This window comes from Anabrus simplex, chromosome 5 (assembly GCF_040414725.1).
Source record: "Anabrus simplex isolate iqAnaSimp1 chromosome 5, ASM4041472v1, whole genome shotgun sequence".
Taxonomy (NCBI): Eukaryota; Metazoa; Arthropoda; class Insecta; order Orthoptera; family Tettigoniidae; genus Anabrus; species Anabrus simplex.
This window is the reverse complement of record NC_090269.1, coordinates 355,681,294-355,690,289: the sequence shown is the minus strand read 5'-3', so window position 1 is coordinate 355,690,289 and position 8,996 is coordinate 355,681,294.

Here is an 8,996-nt window from a genome sequence, read left to right as displayed (position 1 = left end):
CCCATGGCTTAGCAGCCCCCAAAGGCCTTGGCCTACCAAGCGACCGATGCTCAGCCCAAATGTCTGGAGATATGAGGTGTCATGTGGTCAGCACGACGAATCCTCTCGGCCATTATTTTCGGCTTTCTAGACCGGGGCCACAATCTCACCGTCAGATAGCTCCTCAATTGTAATCACGTAGACTGTGTGGACCTCGAACCAACTCTCAGATCTAGGTAAAGATCCCTGACCTGGCCAGGAATCAAACACGGGGCCTCCGAGTGAGAGGGCGGCGATACTTGTCCTTGTAGACAAATAATTAACATTTTTGACTCTTGCCGTTGAGAGTGAAAACATTTTCTAATTGTTCGAACACAAGTTACATTACAATGGAAATATTAAAATTAGAGTTTAAATAAGGAATGTTATTGATACAGAGAGACACATGACGTTAAAGAAAAGGGACATTTTCGTATTGTCCAGATCACAACCGTAAATTTAAAAATCAAATTATGTTTTTTATATCACTCATAACAAGTTGACTTGAACCAGACTGATCGATATTCTAATGTATCCCAATTGAGTCACATTTCCTTCCCGTAATTGTTATTAATTGATGGATTTCCTTTAGTAATCATCCCTTTCCTCTACTTTGGGTGTCTGAAGTAAGCGTAACTGTAATTTTTAAGACAGATGTTTCCTATAAGCCCTGTAGAGTAAGACTTGAATTAGGAAACGATCTCAGTGTTCTTGCTGAGGTAACGTGAATAGAAGCAATCAAGGGAGCAAAGCTATGTTCAAGTTAAAGTTTATCAACGTTGGAATTTAAACACAGGGTCTACGAATTGGGTAGCTTCCCAGTCCTATAATACATCTTGAGTTAATAAGCTCGACCGCGAAGACGTAGGCCTACTGCTATAGGAAATTTGTTAGTGGATTTGTATTCAGTTCTTTGATTATGTCTTAACTTCTTTTGTGATCGAAAAAGCTAAAGGTTCCTTTTGAGATAAATATTAGTTTTTACTGAATTTCAACACATTTCTCCTAAGACGGGCAGGCTTTAATGCTCTGAACTACCAGCCCATCTCGTTCCTATTAGTTTGATTTAACAAGGTTTCTCTATACTCTTTGAACACTAACAGCACAACAATGGACTCCTTCTAAGACTTGCCGCCATGTTTTCCTTCAGTGGTCTGAAAAAAAAGGAGGAGAGTTCCAGCGATCCATTGTGAAGACAAGCTCATATCATTTTATGTAGGCTCATCACAGAAGAAAAAAGAACGTAATGATGAGCATTAAGAAAGAAAACGCGATGACAGCAAATAATCAATTCGAAATTACCTTCCTTATACTGCACTCACGTAACCACTAATGTTCTCGAGATCTGTATTTAATAATTGTACTACAAATAAATTCCTTCTTTTAGACGCTTCATTATGAGAACTCTCTGTTCTGCTGATTTTACATATCTACACAGTGCCTCCATCTGTCAGCTGTTTTAGGAACTACAGCTACCGTGGCCGCACAACTAATTTCCTTCTCCCTCCCAAAAACACGATGTTCTAACACAACGACCCCGTCATTACCGCACGCCACGGCCCCATAAAACTTTTTAGTCTCTCAAACCGACAGCTTTTACAGAATTTCAAATGAGGAACGAGTTTCTTCTTTTTCTTTTTTTATACCTTGCAATAAAAATGATTTAGAACTTAATTTCGAATTTATAAGCTCACTTTGCCCTCTCGTGTGAAGAGAGACAAGAAAGAAATACTTGAAAGCGAAATGCATGGAAAATTCGAACTGCATTAATGATTTACGTGCTATTATTGATTTTCCACGCAATTCCACACTGTAGGAAGTAACCTGCGTGAAAGCATAAAATGAATCTCTACTTAGGAAATGGATAGCTATTGCTCTTAACATATTGTATCTAATAAATGTTTTAGAGGACAGTTACTGGTGAGTTTAGTGTACTTTCAATACGCGTGAAGGTTTAATGGCTAACATATCCAAAGAGTAATACAGACTTCGTGACTTTTCATGATAACCGAACTGTAAGTCCAAAGTATAAACATTTCACATGACTTCTGATGCATATAAGGTCCTGTAGAAAATGAATATACATTTTTTTATGTTACGAGCACAGAAAGCAATTATGTACTTGTTTATTTACGTATTTACAATGGATACTTAATTTATTATTTTAATTAACTTGCCATCTCGGATAAAGTACAGGGCCTTGACTTGGAACGCGACATAAGTAGCACCCAACAAAATGTAAAAATATAGGTTAATAATAACTAGTAACATTACCCAATTCGAATTTCTATAGAACACTTTCTCGCCTTGTCAATACTTTACAGTTATAGTTAATATAGTTATTATTAGCCTATATTTTTACATTTGTTGGGTGCTGTTTATGTCGCGTCCCAAGTCAAGCCCTGTTCTTTACATGTAAAGTATTGAAAAGGGGGAAAGACTTCTATAGAAATTTGAACATAAGTCAATGCGGACAGCATTAACCAATATGGTGAATATAATCAATTACCCTATTCTGCTATTCCTTACATAATAGTGGGTGTCAAACACTTATCCCGTTTCTCTATGGAGTCAGGTATGAAGTGAGATGAATCTTCGTAGCGAGATTTTACGACCGGATGTACTTGCTAACGTCAACTACATCAGAGGAGTTGGTGAGGTGATACATGATAGTAAGAAGGGGGAGGGTGAAATCCGGTCCCGGCACATAGCCTACTCCTGTCGGACAACACCAAGGTGTCTGCACAAGGCTTAACGTCACCATCTGACGGACGATTCACCATCAACAGCGTCATAAACCCTCACTCCATATGAACACTGCGGACATGTTTGGAATTGAATCCAAGCTTTTGACACGAAATCTGGTGATTAGAAATTGTATGCCACCACCCCTCCTACCCAAACGGCGAATATTTTTATGGTGAAAATGTCTTCGACCAACGGGACTCAAACCAGCTAACCACAGTCTCATACCATATTGACTAGATACCTTAAACGATAATGGCAACAAGGCAGGCTCTATTCCTTACAAGTAGTAACTCATCAAAATTGAACAGGGAATTTTAATAATAATAATAATAATAATAATAATAATAATAATAATAATAATAATAATAATAATAATAATGGGCGAGTTGGCTGTGTGGTTAGGGGCGCGCAGCTGCGAGCTTGCATCCGGGTGATAGTGGGTTCCAACCCCGCTGTCGGCAGCCCTGAAGATGATCTTCCGTGGTTTCCCATTTTTCACACCAAGCAAGGCTGTACCTTAATTAAGGCCACGGCCGTTTCCTTTTCATTCCTAAGTCTTTCCTATCCCATCGTCACCATATGACCTATCTCTGTTGGTGCGACGTAAAGCAAATAGCAAAATAATAATAATAATAATAATAATAATAATAATAATAATAATAATAATAATAATAATAATAATAATAATAATAATAATAATAAAAACGGGCGACTTGGTTGTGCGGTTAGGGGCAAGCTGCTGCGAGCTTGCATCCGGGAGATAGTGGGTTCAAACCCCGCCGTCGGCAGCCATGAAGATGATTTTCCGTGGTTTCCCATTTTCACACCATGCAAGGCTGTACCTTAATTAAGGCCACGGCCGTTTCCTTTACATTCCTAAGTCTTTCCTATCCCATCGTCACCATATGACCTATCTCTGTTGGTGCGACGTAAGGCAAATAGCAAAATACTACTACTACTACTACTACTACTACTACTAATAATAATAATAATAATAATAATAATAAATATATGTAAATATCTCCGTTTAACGGAAAAAAGCATAGATTCGTAGATATGTTTTTAGGCTTAGAAGACGAGAGAGTTAGTGCAGATCTTTGGTTTTTCTCATATTAAGTAGCCTCTTACGACATGCAGGGTTACAGGTAATTCATCCTTTTACTCCACCCAGAGGAGATATGAATATTTCCGATAATTCGAAAGATATATATTGTCGATGCCGTGCCAAAACTGTGAATGTGACAATGCTCTTCCTAGCAATTGTTTCCCAGACTGGTCACGCCCCCCAGTCGCATATTGATATGCCGTCCAGCAGATCAATTTCCTATGCTACAGTGTAAAGGAAAATGGATCAAGTACATCATACTCTAGGAGTGGGTAAATACGCCACGCAAACATACACTCATGTTCATAAAAACCAGAACATCTTTAAGGACTAGAGATAGGAAGTTCATATTAATAGGACATGTGCATTAGTATATTCTGAAGAAATGATTAGCATTTAAACTATATCAGGCCTCACTTTCAAGGTCCACATTGATACCTCGGTGCACCACTATCGACTGGTAAAATCTGCCTGCAGCTCTCGTTGTCGCTATAAAAAGAAGGTAATGGATCAGTGTGACTTGAGCAGAAGTGCAGGATGCCTGCAGAGGTATACGAGAACCGTACCGTTAAATGAATGAGTTTGAAAGGCGGATCATTGGCATGAGAGTACGTGATGCATCCATCCGGGGAATTGTTGCTCGTGTGGTACGAAGTGTGTCGGCAGTGCAACGGGTTTGTACAGAATGGTTCACAGAAGGCCGCAGAACACGACGAGATGGGTTCGGTCGCACCACTCAGACCATCTCCCCGAGAAGATCGACACCTCACCCGAATGGCATTGCAGGAGAGATCTGCATCCTCCTCGGCTCTGGTGCAACAGTGTAACACATCGTACACTATCAGGAGTGACAGTCCGTCGCCGTTTATTACGGTCTGGGTTACCGGCGCGTCGTCCACTTCTCCGCCTAAACATGCTAGTCTGCAATGGTGTATTGAACGACGTCACTGGGGACAGGAATGGCAGCAGATAGTGTTTTCCGACGAATCCAGGTTCTGTTTGTTTGGAAATGATGGCCGCATTTTGGTTCGCCGCAGACAGGGGGAGAGGCATATCGTTGGCTGCATTCGCAAAAGACACAAAGCGCCACCATAAGGCCTTATGGTGTGGGGTGCTATTGGGTATAACCACAAATCACAGTTGGTGCGTTTCCAGGGTACCGTGACCTGTTCGTCCTACGCGAATATTATCCTGCGACCCGTAGCCATACCCTTTCTGCACGACACCCCAGACGCCATATTTCAGCTGGACAATGCGCGACCACATGTTGCTGCACGAACACGTGCCTTCTTGTTCTCACAGGATGTCAGACTGTTGCCCTGGCCCGCCGGATCACCGGACTTGTCACCAATCAAAAATGTGTGGGATATGGTGAAATGACGGGTGCGGCTCTGTGACCCAACCACCAAAAAATGAACTGTGGAACCAGTTGAATGCAGCACGGATGGCTATACCCGAGGACGCCATTCGTGCCTTATACGCCTCGATGCCATCACACATGGAACAAGTTATCAGTGCCCGTGGAGGACCCAGTGCCTGCTAGGCAACAGGACACATGCTGAATTTATGTGACTGAAATGCTAATCGTTTCTGCGGAACATACTAATGAACATGTCCTGTAAATATGAACTTCCTATTTCTAGTCTTTCAAAGTGTTCTGTTTTTTATGAACATGAGTGTACATTCCTGCAATACGGTGCAGTAAGGTTCAGTTTCCTTTACACACGGGCATAGGAAAATGAAATGAAGGAAAATTGTTCAGATAATAATAATAATAATAATAATAATAATAATAATAATAATAATAATAATAATAATAATAATTAAGTGTACAGTAAGAGGACATGGGTGGACTAACGATGAGTCCCGACGTCTGTTTTAATATCCAAAAAAAATAGTTTGCCTCCGACGATCCTAGATGGAACTAGAGGCAAGTATTCCAATATAGTGTTTATGTTGTTAGAATAGAGAGCATGGCGTGTGGTATCAACGCACTTTGTCATGGCAAACCATGATGTTTCCTTGCAGGCGACAATCAGCTGTTAATCATGTGAAACTTACAGCGACTTCTTATCACAGCCGTTTAATGTTTTCTCAAATAAAATAATTCCTATTGAACGTAAACTGGATTAAAACTTAAACAAAATGTTACCTCCTGAACTGATGTTGGTTAATTAATATCGTGTGGCTATTTCTAGCCGAGTGCAGCTCTTGTAAGGCAGACCCTCCGATGAGGGTGGGCGGCATCTGCCATGTGTAGGTAACTGCGTGTTATTGTGGTGGAGGATAGTGTTATGTGTGGTGTGTGAGTTGCAGGGATGTTGGGGACAGCACAAACACCCAGCCCCCGGGCCATTGGAATTAACAAATGAAGGTTGAAATCCCCGATCCGGCCGGGAATCGAACCCGGGACCCTATGAACCGAAGACCAGTACGCTGACCATTCAGCCAACGAGTCGGACACCTCTAAGGTACTGGCTCATGAAAGAAGTGACTTCATACCTGTTTACTCTGGGATGATAAATTCCGGAAATAGTGAGAACAAAACCTGGCGTGAAGTGGCCTGAAGAGCAAAGAACGGCTTTCTTCCCCCTTGTCCGGCTCCATGTCTAAATATTTAGCGTGCTGGCCTTTGGTCACAGGGTTTCCGAATTCGATTCCCGGCAGGGTCGCGAATTTTAAGCATCATTGGTTAATTCCACTGGAACGGGGACTGGGTGTAGCCTATGTGTCATCTTCATTATCACTTCATCCCCATCTCGACGCGCAGGTGGCCTATGGGCGTCCAATCAAAAGACCTGCACATGGCGAGCCGAACTTGTCCTCGAACACTCCCGACACTAAAACCCATGCGCCATTTCGTTTTCTCCACCAACATGATTAAATGCTGCAAACACAAACGCGTTATTTTTTGTTGTAAGCGGTGAAAACCATATTATTATTATTATTATTATTATTATTATTATTATTATTATTATTATTATTATTATTATTATGTGCGTATGTACCCAATGGATCACGCAAAGCTCTAACGATTCTGTTTTCTGAGTTGCCAAACAGCTCTCATCCTTTCTCCGTGGATCCTTTTTCGTTCTTCTGTCCACTTTGCTCCAGCCTTCTTTTTCACTTCGTTCCCTGGTTGCACTTTCCATGCATTAATTTTTTTCCTGTAGAGGTTTCTGTCCGCGGTGTCAGTTAAGTCCATATGGGCTTTTTCCAGATCCTTCTTCACTCCAGTACCCATGGAATATTTTTTAGATGTTCTATGTAGGTGAGAATCTTGTGTGTCAGTCTACTTGCTGGCAGTCTGCGAACGTGCCTATAAAATTTCGGACGTCTTTTGCGGATGTCTTCTGCAATTATTATTATTATTATTATTATTATTATTATTATTATTATTATTATTATTATTATTATTATTATTATTATTATTATTATTATTATTATTATTATTATTATTTCATGAGGCTTACAGACCCTTGAAGGCAGGCCTTACAAGGAGCGAGGGGGAAGAAGGCTAAATTGCGTATCAGTGTAGAGGAGAAACTGGTGGTGTGCGAGATGCAGGCATGCTAGCGACAGAAAAATAACCCAGGTCCTGCATCACAGTAATTAATCATACACGGTTAAAATTCCATGACCCGGCCGAAAATTGAAAATAAAACATCAGTCAATCACCACCGGGCCAAATTCTGTGCCAGAGTTGTCTGTCATGAGGTTGAATTTGCATAAAGTAAAAGAAGCCAAGGGACCGCTGATGACGTATCTTCTGATGGGGTATGTAAGAGGCCCAGATCCATGTCTAATGAGATGTAGGTTTCAGTGCACTATGTTTTTTGGTACGAGCTAGATCAAATTTGTTATCTTAATCATCTGAAATTTGGCTTTGACGTCATGACAGTGTCTGATCTATGAGCGATAGCAGTAATGGCATTTATTATGCACCCAGCCCGTGTGATAAATAGTGTAAATGTCTTATTTATGGGGTCGACTGGTGTGTACATTTCGGTGAGGGTGGCAGACTGACTGTACTCAACATCTTCTTGACATGGACTGTGTACAGCATGTTTCCGTGATGATTACACAGACTTTCAAAAATACTGTAGAAGAGATAGGCAACATCGGACCAGAAACGCTTCAGTGCATTTCATACGCCAACACCGTTTTTAATAGTTTTCAGTTTTGTCAGCGCATGCCCGTTCAGCATGATGTGGCCCCAGCCCACGTTTCACATGCTACTCGAGAACATTTTAATCAGACGTTCCCAGAAATGTGGATAGAAAGAGGAGATCCTGGTGAATAGCCACCTCGCCCGCCTGATCTGATTCCACTTGACTTTTTTATGTGGAGTTATGGGAAGAGTCTTGTCCGCAAGACGCTTCTAGGGACTGAAATGAGTTCCTGGAAAGAATCCTCACTGTTAGTGACGTTACTAGAACGACGTCAGAGATGTTTGGCACGATACGCCGGAACATACCGCGTCGTTGCCGAAGCTACGAGACACTATTTTAAACAGCTGTTTTAAACAGCTGGTTGGACGTGTGTTCGATTCCCTGTGAGGCAGTCAAAAAATTATAAACGAGATTCCTACTTTTGGAGAAGTACGTGGACGTTCATCAGCCTACACCAAAAATGAGCCCCATTTCAATTCTTGAGACCAACGGTGACCGGGCATAGAACAAATCTATCTCTCTCTTTAATTTAGTGCCGAGGTTACAGATAACGGAATCCTTTACTTTCAGCACATTCAAGGGTCTTCATGACCTGTACGGAGATTTTTACCTTTTGCTTTTGATCTATTTCATGCATTGGGCATTTGCGCGAGGGTCCCACGTTCAAGTCCAGACTAACTGAACTGAGGACTGGAATAGGACTCATTCACTCTCGCGAGACCAATTGAGGATTTAACCTGATAAGATAAAACACGGATTCACTCAATGAACCATGAAATACAGCTGAGGAAATTGTCACACTGACCATCTGACTGGGCAGCAGTCTTCCTGGCTGGCCAAGGTTCTTAGTAAGATATATGTGCCACACGTTGTTTTGATTTATCAAGTGTCAGACTGAATATACTTCAGAGTATCAGAATTTTATCCAGGTAAGGGATTCCTTAACTTACCAG